A 25471-nucleotide genomic window follows, 5' to 3' on the forward strand; every position below is an offset into this window, starting at 1 on the left:
CTGGGGGTAGGATCCAGCCAGGACATCCTTTATAATTTATGGGGCTCTGGGCAAAATAAAAACGTGGTGCTCCTTGTTCACGAATTATTAAGAATTCCAAAATGGCAACTGCAGAGCGTTAAAGCAGACAAGGGCCTTTCTGAGCAGGGGACCCTAAGCAACCATATGAAGCAGACCTTGGATCGAGCAACCGTGTTTTAACAAGCCCTCCAAGTGATTCCGTTGCCCACTCAAATATGACAAATACTGCTCTCATTTTTGCTTTTTCATTTTAGAACTAATACCTGCTAGCTAAGGGAATTTAGAAAATACAGAAAGATGCAAAGAAGAAAATGAAAAGGAAAGACAACAAATGATCTCACTACCCAGAGATGATCAATTGTTAATAGTTTGCCATCTTCCTTCCTGTCTTTTTTCTATGCGCAGGTTTTGGATTTTTATAGATGCCTGTGGTGCCACTGAACATTCAAGGGTGTACACTGTTCCTTAAGGTGATACTGTGAGCATTTTTCATGTGATGAAGCCTTGTTTTTAAGTATCATCTGTAATGGCTGCATACTTGTGCCTGCCATCTTTTATCCTTGATCCTCTCCACCCATTGTTGCTCCATCCTTGTGGTAAACAGTTGCAGGCAGGGATAGGGCTGGCAGCTGTCGGCCTCAGCTGCATTGGGAGTCACCTACTTTCTGCCCCAGGGTCACTGTCCTGCTACTCTACAGTGACAGTCTGCTTAGCTATTCTTGGCACATGTGCAAACCTGGAAATGCAAGTGTCATGGATTGAAATGTGTTCCTCAAAAATACCTGTCAACTTGGGTAGGTCATGATTCCAAATATTGAGTGACTGTCTATCATTTTGTCATCTGATGTGATTTCCCTGTGTGTTATAAATCCTACCACTATGATGTGACGAGATGGATTAGTGGCAGTTATAGTGATGAGATCTACAAGATTAGATAGAGTCGTAAGCCAATCTTTTTTGAGATATGAAAGAGAGAATGGAGCAGAGAGACAGGGGGACCTCATATCACCAAGAAAGCGGCACTGGGCATACGGCGTGTCATTTGGACTTGCGTTTCCTGCACCGAGATGCTGCCAGACCATGGGAAAGCTGACGCATTACAAGGACCTTCCTCCAGAGCTGATAGAGAGAGGAAGCCTTTTCCCTGGAGCCAGCACTCTGAATTCGGACTTCTAGCCTATTGGACTGTGAGAGAATAAACTTCTCTTTGTTAAAGCCATCCACTTGTGGTATTTCTGTTATAGCAGCACTAGGTGACGAAGACCGTGAAGGAGTCAACACCTGCTGAGACAACCTTTGACAATGGATAAGTATTCTTCTCTTCCTTGACTTGGGCGGACAATTGGAGGCACAGGCTATTGGTTCTTCAGAGAGTCCCCAGCCATCCGAGCCCCAGCCACCCACAGCAGTCACCAGCTCAGTAACACACCTTGGAGTGGCTTTTCCTTTTTCCCTGCTTCACTCTTCCCAGCCCCTTCCTTCTATTCGCTGGTGACAACCCAAAAAAATCCCCAAATAAACTGGTCTTGGGCTCTGCTTTTGGGGGGTAATCCAGCTAAGACAATACTCTTCCAATCAAGTCGATGTAGCATTACTGTCTTAGTTGGTTCATAGCTTTTATCTTTTAAACAAACCCCAGGCGGACCTCTATGGGTGTGAAGCTTTGGTGTATGCGGGTGAGTTTCTGAGATAGAATGCCAGAGAGAGAACTTATGGGTCAAAATGTTGGGCATATTGTAGGCTCTGAAGCCTGCACTGAGGGGAATGGGCCAACTGCACTTGTCTGATGGACAGCCTCTTAGCAAGGCCCGTACAGAGCCCTCACACCATCCACTGAGAGGAAGTGGCAGGGCCAGGTCAGAGGCAAGTGATGGGAATATGGAGTCATACCCCCTTGGGAAGGTCATACTACCTTGTGTCCTGTGCCTGCATAGAATCAATGGGAACCACAGAAAGGGCCCTCTTTCAAATTACAGCTCCAGAAGCACTTGGGAAGTTACAGGTACAGGTAGTCCCTGACTTACCACAGGATTTTGTTTCAACAACTCCATCGTAAGTTGGTTAGTTTTTATCATTATTGTCTTTTATTTTATTATCTTTATAAATCTGATCTTTATTTGTCTTTGGGGGTTGAAAACAATACATATAAACTTACAGATATGATGACATTAGCAAATTACATGCTGCAACATTGTAGTATGTATTGGTGTTGCTGTTAGGTGTCGTCGAGTCAGTTCCGACTCATAGAGACCTTATGTACCACAGAACAAAACACTGCCCAGTCCTGCACTATCCTTATAATCATTGTTGTGCTTGAGCCCATTGCTACAGTCACTGTGTCAATCCATCTCCTTGAGGGTCTTCCTCTTTTCCCCTGACCCTCTACATTACCAAGCATGATGTCCTTCTCCAGGGACTGATCCCTCCCAACAACATGTCCAAAGTAAGTAAAACAGAGTCTCATCATCCTTGCTACTAAGGAGCATTTTTGTCGTACTTCCTCCAAGACAGATTCCTTCGTTCTTTTGGCAGTCCATGGTATATTCAGTATTCTTCGCCAACACCACAATTCAAAGGCATCAATTCTTCTTTGGCCTTCCTTATTCGTTGTTCAGCTTTCACATGCATATGCAGCAATTGAAAATACCACGGCTTGGGTCAGGCACACCTTAGCCTTCAAGGTGACATCTTTGCTTTTCAACTTTGAAGAGGTCCTTCATAGCAGATTTGCCCAATGCGATGTGTTGTTTGATTTCTTGACTGCTGCTTCCATGGGTGTTGATTGCGGATCCAAGGAAAATGAAATCCTTGACAACCTCAATCTTTTCTCCGTTTATCATGGTGTTCCTTATTGCTCCAGTTGTGAGCATTTTTGATTTCTTTATGTTGAGGTGTAATTCATACTAAAGGTTGTGGTATTTGATCTTCATCAGTAAGTGCTTCAAGTCCTCTTCACTTTCAGCAAGCAAGGTTGTGTCATCTGCATAACGCAGTTTGTTAATGAGTCTTCTTCCAATCCTGATGCCCCATTCTTCTTCAGGTAGTACAGCTTCTCAGATTATTTGCTCATCATACAGATTGAATAGGTACGGTGAAAGGATACAACCCTAACGCACACCTGTCCTGACATTAAACCACTCAGTATCCCCTTGTTCTGTACGAACAACTGTCTCTTGATCTATGTGCAGGTTCCTCATGAGGACAATGAAGTGTTTTGGAATTCCCATTCTTCACAATGTTATCCATAATTTATTATGATCCACACAGTCGAATGCCTTTGCATAGTTAATAAAACACAGGTGAGTGCTAGCTTCGGCAGCACATATACTAAAATTGGAACGATACAGAGAAGATTAGCATGGCCCCTGCGCAAGGATGACACGCAAATTCGTGAAGCGCTCCATATTTTTTCACAGAACAGAACATCCTGATATCAACTCAAATAGGGAAATCACAAAAACAAATTAAAATTAATTTTAAAAAGAAAAAACGCTCAAAACAGGGAATCATTGAAGTCAATATGTAAAAGATCACAATAATCAAAAAGAGGGACTAAATACAGGTGGCATAGAACTGCCATATGGAGAGGGATACAAGGCGATATAGGACAATACAAGTTAGGTTTTTACTTAGAAAAATAGGGGTAAATATTAAGGTAACCACAAAGAGGTATAACAACTCCATAACTCAAAATAAAATCCAAGAAAAACGTAACGACTCAGAAAGTCAAATACTATGAAAATGAGGAACACACAATTTACAAAGAAAAACGTCTCAGCACAAAAAAGTAAGTGGAAAAATGAAATTGTCAACAACAAACATAAAAAGGCATCAAAACGACAGCACTAAACACTTACTTATCTATAATTACCCTGAATGTAAATGGACTAAATGCACCAATAAAGAGACAGAGAGTCTCAGACTGGATAAAGAAACACGATCCGTCTATATGCGGCCTACAAGAGACACACCTTAGACTTAGAGACACAAACACACTAAAACTCAAAGGATGGAAAAAAAATATATCAAGCAAACAATAAGCAAAAAAGAAGAGGAGTAGCAATATTAATTTCTGACAAAATAGACTTTAAACTTAAATCCACCACAAAGGATAAAGAAGGATACTACATAATGATTAAAGGGACAATTGACCAGGAAGATAGAACCATAATAAATATTTATGCACCCAATGACACGGCTGCAAGATACATAAAACAAACTTTAACAGAACTGAAAAGTGAGAGAGACACCTCCACAACTACAGTATGAGACTTCAACACACCACTTTCGGAAAAGGACAGGACTTCCAGTAAGAAGCTCAATAGAGACACAGAAGACCTAATTGCTACAATCAACCAACTTGACCTCATAGACTTATACAGAACTCTCCACCCAACTGCTGCAAACTATACTTTTTTTTCTAGCGCACATGGAACATTCTCTAGAACAGACCACATATTAGGTCATAAAACAAACCTTTGCAGAATCCAAAACATCGAAATATTACAAAGCATCTTCTCAGACCACAAGGCAATGAAGCTAGAAATCAATAACAGAAAAACTAGGGAAAAGAAATCAAATACTTGGAAACTGAACAATACCCTCCTGAAAAAAGACTGGGTTATAGAAGGAGGGAATAAAGAAATTCATAGAATGCAACGAGAATGAAAACTCTTCCTATCAAAACCTCTGGGACACAGCAAAAGCAGTGCTCAGAGGCCAATTTATATCGATAAACGCACACATACAAAAAGAAGAAAAAGCCAAAATCAGAGAACTGTCCCTACAACTTGAACAAATAGAAAGTGAGCAACAAAAGAATCCATCAGGCACCAGAAGAAAACAAATAATAAAAATTAGAGCTGAACTAAATGAATTAGAGAACAGAAAAACAATTGAAAGAATTAACAAAGCCAAAAGCTGGTTCTTTGAAAAAATTAACAAAATTGATAAACCATTGGCCAGGCTGACTAAAGAAATACAGGAAAGGAAACAAATAACCCAAATAAGAAACGAGATGGGCCACATCACAACAGACCCAACTGAAATTAAAAGAATCATATCAGATAATTACAAAAAATTGTACTCTAACAAATTTTCAAACCTAGAAGAAATGGATGAATTCCTAGAAAAACACTACCTACCTAAACTAACACAATCAGAAGTAGAACAACTAAATAGACCCATAACAAAAAAAGAGATTGAAACGGTAATCAAAAAACTCCCAACAAAAAAAAAGCCCTGGCCCGGACGGCTTTACTGCAGAGTTCTACCAAACTTTCAGAGAAGAGTTAACACCACTACTACTAAAAGTATTTCAAAGCATAGAAAATGACGGAATACTACCCAACTCATTCTATGAAGCCACCGTATCCCTGATACCAAAAACAGGTAAAGACATCACAAAAAAAGAAAATTACAGACCTATATCCCTCATGAACATAGATGCAAAAATCCTCAACAAAATTCTAGCCAATAGAATTCAACAACATATCAAAAAAATAATTCACCACGACCAAGTGGGATTTATACCAGGTATGCAAGGCTGGTTTAATACTAGAAAAAAAAATTAAAGTAATCCACAATATAAATAAAACAAAAGACAAAAACCACATGATCTTATCAACTGATGCAGAAAAGGCATTTGACAAAGTCCAACACCTGTTTATGATAAAAACTCTCACCAAAATAGGAATTAAAGGAAAATTCCTCAACATAATAAAGGGCATCTATACAAAGCCAACAGCCAACATCAATCTAAATGGAGAGAGCCTGAAAGCATTTCCCTTGAGAACGGGAACCAGACAAGGATGCCCTTTATCACCACTCTTATTCAACATTGTGTTGGAGGTCCTAGCCAGAGCAATTAGGCTAGACAAAGAAATAAAGGGCATCCGGATTGGCAAGGAGGAAGTAAAATTATCTCTATTTGTAGATGACATGATCTTATACACAGAAAACCCTAAGGAATCCTCCTGAAAACTACTGAAAGTAATAGAAGAGTTTGGCAGAGTCTCAGGTTATAAGATAAACATACAAAAATCATTTGGATTCCTCTACATCAACAAAAAGAACATCGAAGAGGAAATAACCAAATCAATACCATTCACAGTAGCCCCCAAGAAGATAAAATACTTAGGAATAAGTCTTACCAAAGATGTAAAAGATCTATACAAAGAAAACTACAAAGTACTAGTACAACAAACTAAAAAGGACCTACTTAAGTGGAAAAACATACCTTGCTCATGGATAGGAAGACTTAACATAGTGAAAATGTCTATTCTACCAAAAGCCATCTATACATACAATACACTTCCGATCCAAATTCCAATGACATTTTTTAAGGTGATAGAGAAACAAATCACCAACTTCATATGGAAGGGAAAGAAGCCTCGGATAAGTAAAGCATTACTGAAAAAGAAGAAGAAAGTGGGAGGTCTCACTCTACCTGATTTTAGAACCTATTATACAGCCACAGTAGTCAAAACAGCCTGGTACTGGTACAACAACAGGCACATAGAGCAGTGGAACAGAATTGAGAACCCAGATATAAATCCATCCACGTATGAGCAGCTGATATTTGACAAAGGACCAGTGTCAGCTAATCGGGGAAAAGATTGTCTCTTTAACAAATGGTGCTGGCATAACTGGATATCCATTTGCAACAAAATGAAACAGGACCCATACCTCACACCATGCACAAAAACTAACTCCAAGTGGATCAAAGACCTAAACATAAAGACTAAAACGATAAAGATCATGGAAGAAAAAATAGGGACAACCCTAGGAGCCCTAATACAAGGCATAAACAGAATAGAAAACATTACCAAAAATGACAAAGAGAAACCAGATAACTGGGAGCTCCTAAAAATCAAACACCTATGCTCATCTAAAGACTTCACCAAAAGAGTAAAAAGACCACCTACAGATTGGGAAAAAAATTTTAAGCTATGACATCTCCGACCAGCGCCTGATCTCTAAAATCTGTGATTCTGTTAAAACTCAACCGCAAAAAGACAAACAACCCAATCAAAAAGTGGGCAAAGAATATGAACACGCACGTCACTAAAGAAGATATTCAGGCAGCTAACAGATACGTGAGAAAATGCTCTCGATCATTAGCCATTAGAGAAATGCAAATTAAAACTACGATGAGATTCCATCTCACTCCAACAGAAAAAGCCTGGCATTAATCCAAAAAACACAAAATAATAAATGTTGGAGAGGTTGCGGAGAGATTGGAACTCTTATACAGTGCTGGTGGGAATGTCAAATGGTACAACCACTTTGGAAATCTATCTGGCGTTATCTTAAACAGTTAGAAATAGAACTACCATACAACCCAGAAATCCCACTCCTTGGAATATACCCTAGAGAAATAAGAGCCTTCACACAAACAGATATATGCACACCCATGTTTATTGCAGCTCTGTTTACAATAGCAAAAAGCTGGAAGCAACCAAGGTGTCCATCAACAGATGAATGGTTAAATAAATTATGGTATATTCACACAGTGGAATGCTACGCATCGATAAAGAACAGTGACGAATCTGTGAAACATTTCATAACATGGAGGAACCTGGAAGGCATTATGCTGAGTGAAATTAGTCAGAGGCAAAAGGACAAATATCGTATAAGACCATATTATAAGATCTTGAGTAATAGTATAAACTGAAAAGAACACATTCTTTTGTGGTTATGAGGGGGGGAGGGAGGGACGGTGAGAGAGGGTTATTTACTGATTAGTTAGTAGATAAGAACTACTTTAGATGAAGGGAAGGACAATACTCAATACATGGAAGGTCAGCTCAACTGGTCTGGACCAAAAGCAAAGATGTTTCCGGGATAAACTGAATGCTTCAAATGTCAGCGGAGCAAGGGCAGGGGTTTGGGGACCATGGCTTAAGGGGACTTCTAAGTCAATTGGTAAAATAATTCTATTATGAAAACATTGTGCTTCCTACTTTGAAATGTGGCATCTGGGGTCTTAAATGCTAACAAGTGGCCATCTAACATGCATCAATTGGTCTCAACCCACCTGGATCAAAGGAGAATGAAGAACACCAAGGTCACACGATAACTATGAGCCCAAGAGACAGAAAGGGCCACATAAACCAGAGACTTACATCATCCTGAGACCAGAAGAACTAGATGGTGCCCGGCCACAACCGATGACTGCCCTGACAGGGAGCACATCAGAGAACCCCTGAAGGAGCAGGAGAAATTATCATAAAAAGATCAGACTTAATGGTCTGACTAAGACTAGAAGAATCCCAGCGGCCATGGTCCCCAAACCTTCTGTTGGCCCAGGACAGGAACCATTCCCGAAGACAACTCATCAGACATGGAAGGGACTGGACAATGGGTTGGAGAGAGATGCTGATGAAGAGTGAGCTGCTTGTATCAGGTGGACACTTGAGCCTGTGTTGGCATCTCCTGTCTGGAGGGGAGATGGGAGGGTAGAGAGGGTTAGAAACTGGCAAAATTGTCATGAAAGGAGAGACTGGAAGGAGGGAGCGGGCTGACTCATTAGGGGGAGAGTAAGTGGGAGTATGGAGTAAGGTGTATATAAGCTTATATGTGACAGACTGACTTGATTTGTAAACGTTCACTTAAAGCTCAATAAAAAGTATTAAAAAAAAAACAAAACACAGGTGAACATCCTTCTGGTATTGTCTGCTTTCAGCCAGGATCCATCTGACATCAGCGATGATATCCCTGGTTCCATATCCTCTTCTGAATCCGGCCTGAACTTCTGGCAGTTCCCTGTCGAAATACTGCTGCGGCGGCTTTTGAATGATCTTCAGCAAAAATTTACTTGCACGTGATGTTAATGATATTGTTTGATAATTTCTGCATTCGGTTGGATCACCTTTCTTGGGAATAGGCATAAATATGGATCTCTTCTAGTCGGTTGGCCTGGTAGCTGTCTTCCAAATTTCTTGGCATAGATGAGTGAACACTTCCAGTGCTGCACCCGTTTGTTGAAACATCTCAATTGGTATTCTGTCAATTCTTGGAGCCTTGTTTTTCACCAATGCCTTCACTGCAGCTTGGACTTCTCCCTTCACTACCATAGGTTTCTGATCAAATGCTACCTCTTGAAATGGTTGAACATAGTCCAATTCTTTTTGGTATAATGACTCTGTGTATTCCTTCCAACTTCTTTTAATACTTCCTGCGTTGTTTAATATTTTCCCTGTAGAATCCTTCACTATCGTAACTCGAGGCTTGAAGTTTTTCTTCAGATCTTTCAGCTTGAGAAATGTCGAGTGGGTTCTTCCCTTTTGGTTTTCCATCTCCACCTCTTTGCGCATGGCCTTGTAATACTTTACTTCTCAAGCCACCCTTTGAGATCTGTTCAGTTCTTTTACTTCATCATTTCTTCCTTTCGATTTAGCTGCTCAATGATAGAAAGCAAGTTTCAGAGTCTCCTCTGACATCCATCTTAGTCTTTTCTTTCTTTCCTGTATTTTCAATGACCTCTTGCTTTCTTCATGTACGATATCCTTGATGTCGTCCCACACCTCATCTGGTCTCTGGTCATTACTGTTCAACGTGTCAAATCTATTGTTGAGATGGTCTCTAAATTCAGGTGGGATATACTCAAGGTCGTACTTTGGCTCTCGTGGACTTGCTCTGATTTTCTTCAGTTTCAGCTTGAACTTGCATATGAGCAGTTGATGATGTGTTCCATGGTCAGCCCCTGGCCTTGTTCCGACTGATGATATTGAGCTTTTCCATAGTCTCTTTCTACAGGTGTAGTCAATTTGATTCCTGTGTATTCCATCTGGCAAGGTCCATGTGTATAGGTTTATGTTGGTGAAAAATGTATTTGTAATGAAGTCACCGGTATTGCAAAATTCTATCATTTGATCTCCAGCATTGTTTCTATCACCAAGGCCATATTTTCCAACTACCGATCCTTTTTCTTTTTTTCCAACTTTCAAATTCTAATCACCAGTAATTATCAATGCATCCTGATTGCATGTTTGATCAATTTCAGCCTGCACAAGTTGATAAAAATCTTCTATTTCCTCATCTTTGACCTTATCATTTGCTGCTTAAATTTGAATAATAGTCATATTAACTGGTTTTCCTTGTAGGTGTATGGATATTATCCTATCACTGACAACGTTGTACTTCAGGATAGATCCTGAAATGTTCTTTTTGATGATGAATGGAACACCATTCCTCTTCAAGTTGTCATTCCCAGCATAGTAGACTATATGATTGTCCAGTTCTGAATGGCCAATACAGCTTACTAATGCCTAGGATATTGATGTTTATGTGTTCCATTTCATTTTTGATGATTTCTAATTTTCCTTGATTCATACTTAGTACTTTCCAGGTTCCGATTATTAATGGATGTTTGCAGCTGTTTCTTCTCATTTTGAGTAGTGCCACATCAGCAAATGAAGGTCCTGAAGGCTTTACTCCATCCACATCATTAAGGTCGACTTTATTTTGAGGAGGCAGCTCTTTCCCAGTCATGTGTTGAGTGCCATCCAACTTGGGGGGCTCATCTTCCGGCACTCTATCAGACAATGTTCCACTGCTATTCATAAGGTCTTCACTGGCTGGCTAATTCTTTTCAGAAGTAGACTGCCAGATCCTTCTTCCTAGTCCATCTTAGTCTGGAAGCTCAGCTGAAACCTGTCCTCCATGGGTGACCCTCCTGTTATCTGAATACCGGTGGCATAGCTTCCAGCATCATAGTATGACAAACTGACAGACACGTGGGGGGTAGTACATATTACTAACAAAAAAATGTACAGGTAGTCTCCAACTCATGATGTATTTAAGTTACGATGAACCACACTTAGGACTGTCTTTTTTTTCCTTTTTAATTGTGCTTTAGGTGAAAGTTCACAGAGCAAATTAGTTTCTTATTAAACAATTAGTTTCTCATTAGCCAATACATATATTTTGTGACTTTGGTTGCCAACCCAGCGGTGTGTCAACACTTTTCCCTTCTCGACTTCAGCTTCTGCATTTCCATTAGACCAGTTTTCCTGTCCCTTCGTGCCTTCTTGTCTTTGCTTTTGGGCTGGCGTGACCATTTAGTCCTGTATACATGGTTGAACTACATGTGTTATTCTAATCTTTGACTGAAGGGTGAACCTCAGGAGTGACTTCAGTGCTGAGTTAAACGGGTGTCTGGGGGCCATACTCGCAGCGTTTCTCTAGTCTCTGTCAGATCAGTAAGTCTGGTCTTTTTTTGTTTGTTTGTTTGAATTTTGTTCTACATTACTCTACAGCTCTGTCTGGGACCCTCTATTGTAATGCCTGCCAGAGCAGACGGTGGTGGTAGACTGGCACCATCTCATTGTGCTGGACTCAGTCTAGTGGAGGCTGTGTTAGTTGTGGTCTATTAGTCTTTTGGACTAATCTGTCCTTAGTGTCTTTGGTTTTCTTCATTCTCCATTGCTCCAGACAAGGTGAGACCAGTAGATATATCTTAGATTGCAGTTTACAAGCTTTTAAGACCCCAGACACTACTCACCAAAGTACGAGGTAGAACATTTTCTTTATAAACCGTCATGCCAATTGAGCTAGATGTTCCCCAAGACCATGGTCCCCAGCCCTCATCCCAGTAACTTGGTCTCTCAGGGAGCTTGGATGTGTTTTGTGAAGCTTCTACAATTTTTCCTTGGCCAAGATGTGCTGACTTCGCCAGTATTGTGTGCTGCCTTACCCTTCACCAAAGTTACCCTTTATCTATTGTCTAGTTAATGTTTTTTCCCTCCCCACCCCACCTTCCCTAGTAATCAGCAAAGATTGTTTCTTTCTGTGTGTAAACCTTTCCATGAGTTTTTATAATAGTGGTCTCATACAGTATTTGTCCTTTTGTGATTGACTTATTTCACTCAGCATAATGCCCTCCAGATTCATCCATGTTATGAGATGCTTCGCAGATTCATCATTGTTCTTTATTGTTGCATAATACTCCATCGTATGTATATACCACAGTTTATCCATTCGTCTGTTGATGGGCATTTAGGTTGTTTCCATCTTTTTGCTATTGTGAACAATGCTGCAATGAACATGGGTGTGCGTATGACTATTGGTGTGACAGCTCTAATTTCTCTAGGATATATTCCTAGGAGCTGGATTGCTGGATTGTATGGTATTCGTATATCTAGTTTTTAAAGGAAATGCCACATCGTTTTCTAAAATGGTTGTACTATTTTGCATTCCCACCTGCAGTGCAAGAGTTCCAATCTCCCCACAGCCTCTCCAGCATTGGTTATGTTCTGTTTTTTTTTTTTTTTTCCATTAGTGCCAGTAATGTCAGGATGAGGTGGTATCTCACTGTAGTTTTGATTTGTGTTTCTCTAGTGGCTAGTGATCACAAGCATTTCCTTATGTGTCTGTTAGCAGCCTGAATGCCTTCTTTGATGAAGTGCCTGGTCATATCCTTTGCCCATTTTTAAATTGGATTATATGTGGAGCCCTAGTGGCACAGTGGTTAAAAGCTTGGCTGCTAACCAAAAGGTCAGCAGTTTGAATCCACAGCCACTCCTTGGAAATCCTATGGGGCAGTTCTACCCTGTTCTGTAGGTATGCTATGTGTCAGAATTGACTCGACAGCAACGGGTTTGGTTTTTGGTTTTGGTCTCTTTGTTGCAGAGGTGTCGGATTTTCCTATAGATTCTAGAGAGTAGACCTTTGTTGGATATGTCTCAGCCAAAAATTTTTTTCCATTCTGTAGGTTCTGTTTTTACTCTATTTGTAAAGTCTTTTGATGAGCATAAGTATTTAATTTTTAGAAGATAGCAGTTATCTAGCTTATCCTCTGGTGTTTGTATACTGTTAGTTTTGGTTTATAGCCTATTTATGCCTTATATTAGGACCCCTAGCATTGACCCTATTTTTTCCTATGCTCTTTATAGTTTTGGGTTTTATATTTAGGTCTTTGATCTATTTTGAGTTAGTTTTTGTGTACGGTGTGAGGTATGGGTCTTGTTTCATTGTTTTACAGATTGACATCCAGTTTTGTCAGCAATGTTTGTTAAAAGACTGTCTTTTCCCCATTTTATGGACTTTGGGCTTTTGTCAAAGATCAAGATCAGATGACCCTAGGTGGATGGATTTACATCTGGGTTCTCGATTCTGTCGTACTGGTCAATGTGTCTGTCGTTGTACCAGTACCAGGCTATTTTGACTACTGTAGCTGTGTAGTAGGTTCTGAGGTCAGTCCATTTTTTTTGTACATCTTATCATTAGTAATATGTACTATATACAATGTTGCAGTATGCGATTTGCTGATGTCATCATATCTGTAAGTTTATATTTAATGTTTCCAACCCCCAAAGACAAAGATACTGATAATAAAAGGCAATAACAACGAAAAAAAAAAAAAGGCATTGACTTACATCAGAACTGACTTACAACAGAGTTGTCAGAATGGAGCTACCTGCAAAAAGAAGTCGGGACTACCTGCAAAAAAAAAAAGTGCGGTTTGTCATAACTTGAATGTGTCATAAGTTGGAGATCACCTGTAGAAAGAACCTGTCTGGAAGTAAACTTGGAGCGGAGCTTGTCCCAAACCACAGTGCACTGAGCCAGGGTCCTCAGGTCAACAGGCCAGCACAGGTCCTCTTCAATGCATGTCCTCAAGCAAGACCAGAGGAACCACAGATTAGAGTCTATACAGCAAAACCCCTCTCTATTCAGTGAGGAAACTGAGGCCCAGAGAGGGCAAAGGGCTTGTCCGAAGTCACAGAACAAGGAAGTGGCAGCTGGGCCTGGGGCCAGGTGCTATGGACTCCCCCCAGTGCCCTGTCCGAGGTCGCTTGTCTCTGACCTTCAGAGCCATGAGGTCCCTTACTCCCATAGAGGCCCAGCCAGCAGGTGGGAGGGACTTGCCCAAGGCTGCATAGCCTGTCAGAGATGGGGCCAGAGCTGGAATGCAGGTCTTCTGACTCTTAGCTCAGTGCTCTTTCCAGCACCCCTGCAGGTAGTGTCCACCCCTGGTTCCCATATCCATTCCATGGATGCCTTGTTAATAGGGATGTCATACCAAAATGTCTGGCCTCAAATTCCTTTAAGAAATACTAAGCTTGAGTAATTCTAAGTTCAACAAAGTTAAACTGCAGGATTTCTCAGGACCTTTTCTGGGCTATGTACATTGGGATTCTCCAAGAGGGAGAGAGAATCTTCAGGGCTTTCCAAACTGCTTTGACCCCAGAACTCTGCTGTCTGTAAGCCTCTGTTGACATCTCTCAGGATGGGCCTCTGAAGGCCCTGGGGGCCTCAGGGTCTCTGCAGTGCATTGAGCAGAGCAGCTGGAGTCCTCAAAAGTGTCCTGTTAAAGAGATGTGTGTGATGAACTGGGGCAGAAGTCTTCAGGCTTCTGTGAACTTGAGAACCAAAACCATCCGTGGCCTTGGTAAGAATTGTTCACACTTCTTCTGGTCAAGTCTCCTTCATAGAACCTTTCATGTTTTCTGCGGTGAGGTCTCAGAGTCATATTTATCTTGCTACAGAAACACCTAGTCTTTTATTCTGCTCTCTCACTCAAATCTACACTAGCACGTAGTGGCACCTCACACCCTTCAGCTGCAGCCAAGGAAGTGACGGGCCTCTCCTGGATCCAGTTGCCATCCTCAGGGCTCAGAGTGTCCAGAGGGAGCCTGAAACTTGTCTCCAGCAGAGGAAGGGGTTTGGGTTGGAGCTGGAAGTGCCCTGTCCCATGGGAGGGCTGTGGCTGCTGCCATGGGCAGCAGTGGACCTTGCCTGCCCCCCAGGGAGAGCATGTTTGGCCAAGGACTTCTGCAGAAGCCCAAACTTGGTGAACCCAGATGGGTGTGGGTAGTAATTGCTAACCTCTCGAGGCAGAAAAAAAGCAATGCAGGAGTGCCAAGGATGGGCTGACCCTTTCATACAAGAAGATTAAATGCCTTGTCTTAAATGTCTTCCCATGCACTGCTCCGGTCCCCAGCTCCCGTGTTGGGTCCCTTGTGTGGAGCCCAGGCATATGACTTAGAGTAGATTTAGTATGTTTTAGGAACCATTCCTGTTTGGAGCCAATGAAGGTGAATGGGGTCCACACTCTCAATGGAGTCGCATCATTCTTCCCCAGGAGCGGGAGAGGTGGGAATCTCCTCCCTTTTATAGATGAGCAAACAGAGGCAAGAGGTCCAAAGGCTTACAGCCAATTGGTGGCAGAGCCCCACCAGGCACTTTGAAACCTTGCTACTGTCAGAGGAAGAGGAGGCTTCTATTTGCACCCTTGGCTGGAGATGGGAGGGAAAGGAGCCAGCGGGGCCTGCAGGCACCACCACAACCCAGAGCTTTGTTCCCCGCTTAGCAGAAGCCCAGCAGGCATGGAGCCCTGTTGTCAGCGTCCAGGTCACCTTTCATCAAAGGAAGTATGTTCCCTGCCCTGGCTTCAGGGGAATTTAGGAGCCTTGTCACTCTGTGTCACAGGTAGGTGAGTTGCAGTGGCTTCCTGCTCTCTGCTAGGTCAGGCCTGGCAGACTGCTGATTCAGAGCACTGTTGAGAAGACGATGGGCTAGTCCAGCTGACCTCCCAGTGTGAGGTCAATGGTGTGTTCTGAAGTGGGCAGAATATCCTGTTTTATTCATGAAGCACCCGCCCGAAACAGTGTGAGCTTGCACATGTGGAAATCCTGGCAAGGTGGGAAAAGAAGAAATAAAAATACTTCAGCCACAACATTTTCTCTCCCAGCTTCGAATGGGGGAGTTATATAATTGTCACTTAGTCATACTACTAAGTACATGAATTGCCAGGCTGATAACAGGGTGGAGGAGAGTGGGGGAGGGCTGGCTGGGGGGCCAAGCCTTTAGGAGCAGGATAACTGAGGAGCCAGAAGTCAGGAGACAAGAGGAGCCAGCTCCCCACTTCATCCAACCTCAAGCGCCCCGACAGTGTCTGGAAACGGGAAGCCCTGCCCAGATTCCCAAGATGAACACTTCAGTCACAAGTCTGGGACTTCCCATGGCCAGAGACACCGGTTTCTCTGGGAATGCAGTGAAGCCCATTGGAGGAGTCAGCTCCAGGGCCATCCTGGAAGGAGGCTGTGCTATAGGCTTGGGAAGCCTGGAAGGCTCCAGAAAGCTCCAGAGGTGCTGCTCAGGAGCAGATCCCAGGAAGGCCCTCATTGCCCTGGAGGTTGGGGGTGGCTGGGGTTAGGTCTGTCCCCACCTGGGGGCCTTGCCCCCTGCCACTGCCACAGACAGCCTGAACCTGGCTTCTGGGCTAGAATCCTGCTCACAGTGAGGGATTACTCAGGGGACAACACACAGAACCTCAGTGTCTGAAGAAAAATGGCATTAATTATGCTGTACAGCCCTGAACCTGATTTAGTTGCTAATCTAAAAATTAAGAGAGAGAGAGATTGAGTCTACCGAGAACATAAAAACCCTGTGGGGTGGGGGTGGGTTATCAAAGCTCTCCAGAGCATTGTTGGCTATTTGGGGAGTATTGATGAAGCCAGTCCTGGCCACACAGGGGGCAGCCCAGTGTCCTGGAGAGAATGTCAGGCTGGCACCAGTGCTGGGAGCCAAGACTTTAAAAAAAACAAAAAAAATTTTTTTAAACTGAGGAGCCAGAAGTCAGGAGACAAGAGGAGCCAGCTCCTCACTTCATCCAACCTCAAGCGCCCCTGACAATATCTGGAAATGGGAAGCCTTGCCCAGACTCCCAAGATAAATACTTCAGTCACAAGTCTCAGAAATAGTGTGAGCTTGCACATGTGGAAATCCTGGCAAACTGAGGCCACTGAGGCTCAGAATGGGTGAGTGACTCATCTGTGGTTACAGAGCTTACTAGTGGCAGCCACTTGTAAGCTCTGTGACCACAGATGAGTCACTCACCCATTCTGAGCCTCAATGGCCTCAACTCTAAAGCAGGGATAGTAAACATTCTTACCCCATAGGACTGCTGTAAGGTGAAATTAGCTAATGGTGAAAATGCTTTGACAAGCATTGTGGGTGCAGAGGGGAGTGCTTTGTGGAACAAGGAGAAATGCAGGGACCCCTGCGACAACACCCACAGAAACACTCTTTCACCACCCCACCCCAACCCTCTGTACACATATCTTACCATTTCCTTTGTCTGGTGACGTCTCCTCTTCTTTCAGGTCTCAGCTTAAAAGTTCAGTCCTAAGGACCAAAGTCCATTAAATGGGGAAAAGACAGTCTTTTTAATAAGTGGTTCTGGCAAAACTGGACATCCATCTGTAAAAAAATGAAACAGGACCCACACCTCATACCATACACAAAAACTAACTCAAAATAGATCAAAGATCTAAACATAAAACCTAAAGCAATACAGATTATGGAAGAAAAAATAGAGACAATGCTAGGGGTCCTGATACATGACATAAATACAATACAAACCATAACTAACAATGCAGAAACATCGGAAGAGAAACTAGATACCTGGGAGCTCCTAAAAATTGAACACTTATGCTCATCAAAAGACCTCCCCAAAAGGGTAAAAAGAGAACCTAAAGGCTGGGAAAAAATTTTGGCTACTATATATCTGACAAGGGTCTAATCTCTAAAATGTATAGAATACTTCAACATCTTAACAACAACAACAAAAAACTAAATAATCCAATCAAAAAATGGGCAAAGGATATGAACAGACACTTCACCAAAGAAGACATTTAGGCAGCTAAGAGACGCATGTGGAAATGTTCTCAGTCATTAGCCATTAGAGAAATGCAAATAAAAGCTACAATGAGATAACCATCTTACACCAACATTAATGGCACTAATAAAAAAACAAAAAAAACAAAAAGCCAAAAAACAGAAAATAACAAATGTTGGGGAGGCTGTGGGGAAATTGGAACTCTTATGCTTTGCTGGTGGGAATGTAAATTGGTACAGCCACTATGGAAAATGATATGGCACCTCTTTAAAAAGCTAGAAATAGAAATACCATATGATCTAGCAATCCCACTCCTAGAAATATATCCTAGAGAAATAAGAGCCGTCACATGAATAGACATATGCACACCCATGTTCACTGCAGCATTATTCACAATAGCAAAAAGATGGAAACAACCTAAGTGCCCATCAATAGATGAATGGATAAACAAATTATGGTACATACACACAATGAAATACTATGCGTTGATAAAGAACAATGATGGATCTGGAAGGCATTATGCTGAGTGAAATAAGTCCATCACAAAAGGACAATAACGTATGAGACCACTATTATAAAAACCCAAGAAAAAGTTTTCACACAGAAAAAACAATCTTTAATGGCTATGATGGAGGGGAGGGCTAGGCATGTGAAATCACTGACTAGATAGTAGACAAGTTCACTTTGGTGAAGGGAAAGACAACACACAATATAGGGGAAGGCAGCACAATTTGACCAAGGCAAAGTCATAGAAGCTCCTTGTTGTCGTTGTGGTAGTTAGGTGCCATTGAGTTGGTTCCAACTCATAGTGATCCTATGTACAACAGAAGGAAACACTGCCTGGTCCTGCACCATCCTCACAATCGTTGTTATGCTTAAGCCCAATATTGCAGCCACTGTGTCAATCCATCTCATTGAGGGTCTTCCTCTTTATCGCTGACCCTCTACTTTACCAAGCATGATGTCCTTCACCAGGGAGTGATCCCTCCTGACAACATGTCTAAAGTATGTGAGACATAGTCTTACCATCCTTACTTCTAAGGAGCATCCTGGTTGTACCTCTTCCAAGAGAGAAGTTTCCTAGACACATCCAAACATCTTGAGGGACCAAGTTACTGGGGCTTAGGGCTGGGGACATGGTCCCGGGAAACATCTAGGTCAATTGACATAGCATAGTTCATAAAGAAAATGTTCTACATTGTACTTTGGTGAGTAGTGTCTAGGGTCTTAAAAGCTCTCGAGCAGCCATCTAAGATACATCTATTGGCCTCAGCAAGTTCTGAGCAAAAAAGTATGAAGAAAACCAAAGAGACAAGGAAAAAATTAGTCCAAGGGACTAATAGACCACATGAACCACAGCCTCCATCAGCCTAAGCCCAGAAGAACTAGATGGCGCCCAGCTATCACCACCGACAGCTCTGACAGGGATCACAATAGAGGGTCCTGAACAGAGCAGATGAAAAACGTAGAACAAAATTCAAATTCACACACACACACACACACACACACACACACACACACAAGACCAGATTTACTAGTCTGACAAAGACTGGAGGAACCCTCAAAACTGTGGCCCTCAGATACCTTCTAACTCAGAACTGAAGCGACTCCTGAAGTCCACCTTTCAGCCAAAGATTAGACAGACCTATAAAACAAACAATGACACACTTGAGGAATGTGCTTATTAGTTCAATCAGGTATACGAGACCAAATGGGCAACACCTGGCCAAAAGCAAAGACGAGAAGGCAGGAAGGGACAGGAAAACTGGACAAATGGACATGCGGAACCAGGGTGGAAAGGGAAAGCGGGAAAACGCTGACACATTGCAGGGATTACAATCAATGTCACAAAACAATTTGTGTATTAATTTTTTTGAATGAAAAACTAATTTGTGTTGTAAGCTTTCACCTAAAACACAGTAAAATTTAAAAAACAAAAACAAACAAACCAACAAAAAACTCAGTCCTCCGGGAACCCTCTGTGACCTCCAGGCTGGGCCAGGCCCCTGCTGGCTCCTTGCACTTCCACAGAGCACTTACCTCCACTTGTGCGATACCTGCCTGCCTCTCTCCTTAGATTGCCAATGCCACGAAGACAGGGGTTGCCCCCCCCTTGTGCACTGCTGAATGCCCTGTATTGAGTCCCAGGCCTGGCACAAGTGCTCAGTAAATGAATGAATCAATGAATGGCCCTGCTACCCTCAGTGAGTCTCAACTTACCTGAGATGAGGTTTCTTTGTCAGCTCAGTGAGAATGAGGATGCGGATGTTGATGACTTGGTTTGGAGCCTTTTGATTTCATGTAGTCCTCATGCCAATCCTTATTATTCCCAGCTTATAATTGGAGAAACCGACGCTTAGTGAAGTCAGCCAAGTCTGGGCTAGGTCACCCAGCCTGTAACGGGTGGATCCAGTAACTAAGCCAGATTGACCTGACACCAGAAATCATGGCCCCACCGTACTATCTATCACATTACTGGTTGTGACACATTCAAGTGCTCAGAGCACTTTCTAGAGCCTTATAGAAAGTAATAGAGGAAGCTGTAGGGTTGAGGTAGAAGTAGTTGTAGAAATGGAAGACGTGGTGGTGGTAGAGGCGGTGGCGATGGAGGTAGCGATGGTGATGATAGTGGTGGTGGTGAATCTAATTTTAGTTTTCAGGAGTTTGACTGTCATGTGTCTTGTCATAAGTTTCTTTGAATTTATCCTCTGTGGGGTTTGCTCAGCTTCTTGAATCTGTAGGTTTATGTCTTTTGCTAAATTTGGAAAAGTTTCAGCCAATATTTCTTCAAATATTTTTTTCAGTTCCACACTCTTTTTCCTCTCCTCCTGAGACTCTGATGACATGAATGTTAGATCTTTCATTAAAGCCCCACATGTTCTGAGGCTCTGGTCATTTTTTCCCCAGTCCATTTTCTCTCTGTTGTTCAGATGGAGTAAATTCTATCACTTTGTCTTCAAGTTCACTGAATCTCTCCTCTGTCATCTCCAATCTACTAATGAGTACAGTCAAAGAGATTTTCATTTCAGTTACTGTGTTTTTCAGTTCTAAGATTTCCATTTGGTTCTTTTTTTTATAACTTCTATGTCTCTGTTAAGACTTCCTTTTTTTTTTTTACTTGTTTCAAGCATATTCATAATTGATTGTGAAAGCATTTTATGATCTCCACTTTGTAATCCTTGTCAGATAATTCCAACATCTGATTGATCTCGCTGTTGCCATATGTTGATTGTCTTTACTCATTCGAGTTGTGACTTTCCTGGATATTGGTGTGATGACAGGTGATTTTGAGTGTATCCTGGAAATTTTAGGTATTAGGTTACACAGACCAAGAGGCCATCATTCCAACAGAACAAGGAGATATGTGTGGTTTAAAATCAGGAAAGGCGTGGGTCAGCGTTGTCTCCTTTCACCATAGTTATTCAGTCTGCATGCTGAGCAAATAATCTGAGAAGCTGGACTATATGAAGAAGAATGTGGCATCGGGATTGGAGGAAGACTCATTAACAACCCGCAACATGCAGATGACACAACCTTGCTTGCTGAAAGTGAAGAGAATTTGAAGCACTTACTGATGAAGATCAAAGATTACAGCCTTCAGTATGGATTATATCTCAACATAAAGAAAACAAAAATCCTCACAACTGGACCAATAAGCAACACCGTGATAAATGGAGAAAAGACTGAAGTTGTCAGGAATTTCATTTTACTTGGCTCCACAATCAACAGCCATGGAAGCAACAGTCAAGAAATCAAACAAGGTACTGCATTGGGCAAATCTGCTGCAAAAGACCTCGTTAAAGTGTTGAAAAGCAAAGATGTCACTTTGAGGACTAAGGTGCAACTGACCCTAGCCATGGTCTTTTCAGTTGCCTTGTATGCATGCAAAAGCTGGACAATGAATAAGGAAAACTAAAGAAGAGCTGACGCCTTTGAATTGTGGTGTTGGTGAAGAATGTTGAATATACCATGGACCGCCAAAGGAAGAAACAAATCTGTCTTGGAAGAAGCACAACCAGAACGCTCCTTAGAAGCAAGGATGGAGAGACGTTGTCTCACTTACTTTGGACATGTTATCAGCAGGGATCGGTCCCTGGAGAAGGACCTCATGCTTGGTAAAGTAGAGGGTCAGCAAAAAAGAGTAAGACGGCTGCAACAATGGGCTCAAACATAGCAAAGATTGTGAGGATGGCGAAGGATTAGGAAATGTTTCATTTTATTATACATAGTGTCCCTATGAGTCGGAGCTGACTCTATGGCACCTAGCAACAACAACATTGTGAGGCTCTGGAATATAAGCTGCAATCCCCTCAGTGGGCTTCAGTTACAGCAAGCTTTCTCTGACAGTGGACGAAGGGGGTGCTACCTTGTTACTGCCAGGTGTGGGTGGAAATCCAGGTTTTTTTTTCAGTCTATCTCCTTTGATGCTTTGGATGGCGGAGAGCTGCCTTGTTGTTGCTGGGTGGGAGTTCAGGTTCTCTACTAGGCTTCTGGCTGAAAGGGGGGGGGTACCTCCTGACTGCTGCCCACACGGCCTCCACTGGCACTGTAGGCTGAGGTTTCCTTATTGCCGGGTGGGATAAAACTCCTGCCTCCCTACTTGGCCTTCTCTGACTCTACCCCAAAGAGGAGATTGGGCGCCTTGTGGTAACCTGGTGAGAGGGAATGTCTAGGCTCTCCACTCAGCCTTTGCTTGTAGACAGATTCCTGTCTACAAGCTTTCTGTTCTCCTCGGCTTCCCTTTTCCTGGTCCCTTGTCTAGCGAGAGCAGGCTTTTGCCGGGGCTTCTTTTGTCTGTTCCTGTTGGCATTTCTGGGCTCTCAGCTTCTTCAGCTCTATCTCTGGGATATATGAGGCAAATGGAAACCCCAGGGGGCTAACCACTGTGTTCTTCCTTGGGTCCCAAGGTCCTTAGTCAGTCTGCTTTCTTCACTGAGCCCCTCAGTCTTCTTATGTTTTTTTAATATCTAGAATCCAAGAAGTTTAGCTGCACTTTGTGAGAGGAAGAGGGAGAAGTGTGCCTGCTCCATTTTGTTCCAGCTAAACTGTCCCATTTTTCTTCCTTGTACATAACAACCTTGTGAGGTCAGTACTAATAGTATCTCCATTTTATAGATGAGACTACTGAGGCCCAGAGAGATGACACTGATAGAAGTACTAAAGTCAGGTTTGGAACCCAGAACTCTTAACTTCTGGCACAGAGTTTATTCTCTGACACAAAGCACATCTCCATATGTTCCATGTTTTCTTGATACCCAGTAAAGTGCTGGCAGGACACAGCAAAAGTAGTTCAGTTTGTCACCAGGAAGCTGAAAGGAGAAGTGTAAAAAAAAGTAGACTTAGACTCAGATAATGGGTCTGGGACAGGCAGCAGGTGTGGGATTGCAAACCAGAGAAGGTTTGTCCCAGATGTGGGGGTTTCTGGAGCCAATTTGGAGTGAGCATTGACTCTGCTCTTCTGTGCCTGCTCAGGGTGGGGTGGGAGGGTGGGGTTGGAGGGGACGGGGGGCCCTCTCTCACAGCCACCTTTGCAGCTGCTGTCTGGATTTCTCAGCAGAGGGTCCTGGTTCACAAGCTGGAAGGACAGGGCCAGGAAGGCCAAGAGAGCATCAGACTGAGAGCCAAGCCAAAGCCCTACAGGTGTCCACAGCCCAGAGGAGTGGCGGCCTGCCTGGGCCTTCTCTTGCGCCTGGGCACTGGTGTGCCGACCGGTGGGCCTGGTGAGATAGTCTTGCAAGCACTTGCCCATTCCTTAACTCATTAGAGGCTCAACTTGTTACTATTATTATCGCCAGCATCTAGCCTGGTGCCCAGCACAGAGGTGAGCTTGTACTCTCCTTCCATTTTCCTGCCAGGCTCCTTCCTGCCCTGGCTCAATTTTGGGTAGGATCCAGGTGTGGGCTGGCACCACTAGGCAGTCCCAATTTTTTCCCATGTGCAGAAAGCCAGGCCTGAGGTAGGGGTGGAAGGCAAAGATGTGGGAGGAGCCCACTATACCCAGCCCATCTGACCTTGGGTATTGTTGACACCTGTCCCCCCACTTCCAGAGGAACCAGGAAATGGACAGCCTAAGGCTTGGCATTAGACAAAAGGGGCACTGCTAGCACAATGGGGGGCTGTGGGCAATGAGTGGGACCATTTGCTGCCTCCTTGTCCCCAGCGTTCAGGAAATGTTTCTTGTAGATGGGCACTTTGCAACCTCCTTCCCACCCCACCCGATGCTCTGAGCAGGACCAGGCTGGTGACTTCATGCTAACTACAAGGCTTCAATTACTGGGCCCCAGACGGAGGCTAAGCAGACATATCTCATGTCACATCTTTTTGGGCCAAGCTGAACTTAGATGTGTGCTACTAAATAGAAATATTGCTATTGGATAAGATTCACAATAAACTGCTGCTTAGTCTGAGCTGGGAGCTGCTCAGGAGATTGGAGGAAGAAGACTCATCTGGCTCCTCCACAATGAGGCTCTTGGTAACATCCAATAACCCCATTAATTTGTTGCTTGTTTGCATGCACATATGTGCACAGTAGCATGCCTGCACGCGTGCACGTGCACACACATGCACGCACGCACACACACACACACACACACACACACCAAGCAATTCTATGATGTTGTTTTTCTCTATCAGGCAGGAAGGGAGCTATTTTTTCAGCATTATAGAATGACTGTGGGATGATGGCTCATGACATCTCCATGGTGGCTTCTGGTGTGGCCAGCCCTGCAGAGCCCAGGGAAGGGGCTGTCTTCATTGGGTGGCCACTGAGACTGGGCTTGAGTAGGGCAGGCCCCCAGCAAGGTTCTTCTCATAGACCAAAGCTCCTCTGGCCTATTAAACTGGCCCGAAGCCTCAGGGAGGATGAAACCATCATTCTCTGCTTGAGCCCCACCTATCAGGATCAGGGCTCTAGAAGCTGGGTTCAGGGAGCTAAAGAGGCTGGTGGAATGGCGTGGGAGGCTGTCCTCACATCATGCTCACCCTGACTCTGGGTGTGCCACCATGGACTGGCCCCAGGGCCGCCACCACACTGGCGTCATGCCAGCCACCCTTCTACATTTCTACTCCAGGAATAGATGGAAGGGGTCCTGTTGCTCATTTAAAAATACACATTTCCTGTGGAAGATACCAAATGTCCTGCCTCTCTGGATTGTAATGACTCAATCTCTAGAAAAACAAAGCCTAGGATTTGAAGAGTGAGGACACCTTCACCTGGTCCTTATGCCCAAGTCGACTCTCACCAACCCACTTTGAAATCATTGGATGAGGCTTCTGAATGTTCCAAAGACCTGCTGCCACCTGACACCCAGCCCCCTTGAGAAGGCCTCTGTGAATGACAGAGCAGCTGTGAGGAAGACCTGCTTGTCCCCTGGATTTTATAGCCAGGAGCCCGAGCCTCAGGGAGGTGAGGCTGCTTTCCCATAGTGCCACAGCTGGTACTCCTAGCCAGGTGTGCACGCCCCCCATTCAGAGCTCTTCCCAGGCCCCAGTCTGCTGGTTTGGCTCCTTTCACCACTAGGATGGGTGCTGTGCCTCCAAGATGCCAAAGGCTGGAGTTTATGGCTCCTTTCTTCTCTTTAAAATGACATGTTATGACCAAACCTCATGCTCACGCTGGCCTTGAAAAGGACACATGAGATGGCAGAACCTTCTACCTTTTGGCAGCTCTGCTGCCACCAAGTGCTTTTCTGTGTGGCATGCTGATCTGCTTCTGGATACTTCTACAGCTGGCTATTGGTTGGGAAGGCTTTGAATCCACTGTCCACGCTTACAACTTTCAGAATGGGTCCCACTACCACCCTGTCTGTTCTACAAACTGAGGCT

The 25471-nt window shown here is 43.4% G+C and overlaps 1 non-coding gene across 1 annotated transcript; it reads left to right on the forward strand.

The window, feature by feature from the left end:
• The first annotated feature begins 3324 nt into the window (after positions 1–3324).
• On the forward strand, positions 3325–3431 carry LOC126069781 (U6 spliceosomal RNA). Its single transcript, XR_007516052.1, has one exon. It is a non-coding gene; the product is annotated as a U6 spliceosomal RNA (small nuclear RNA).
• Positions 3432–25471: the final 22040 nt, after the last annotated feature.

The sequence above is a fragment of the Elephas maximus genome, chromosome X, assembly GCF_024166365.1.
Source record: "Elephas maximus indicus isolate mEleMax1 chromosome X, mEleMax1 primary haplotype, whole genome shotgun sequence".
NCBI classification, from domain to species: domain Eukaryota; kingdom Metazoa; phylum Chordata; class Mammalia; order Proboscidea; family Elephantidae; genus Elephas; species Elephas maximus.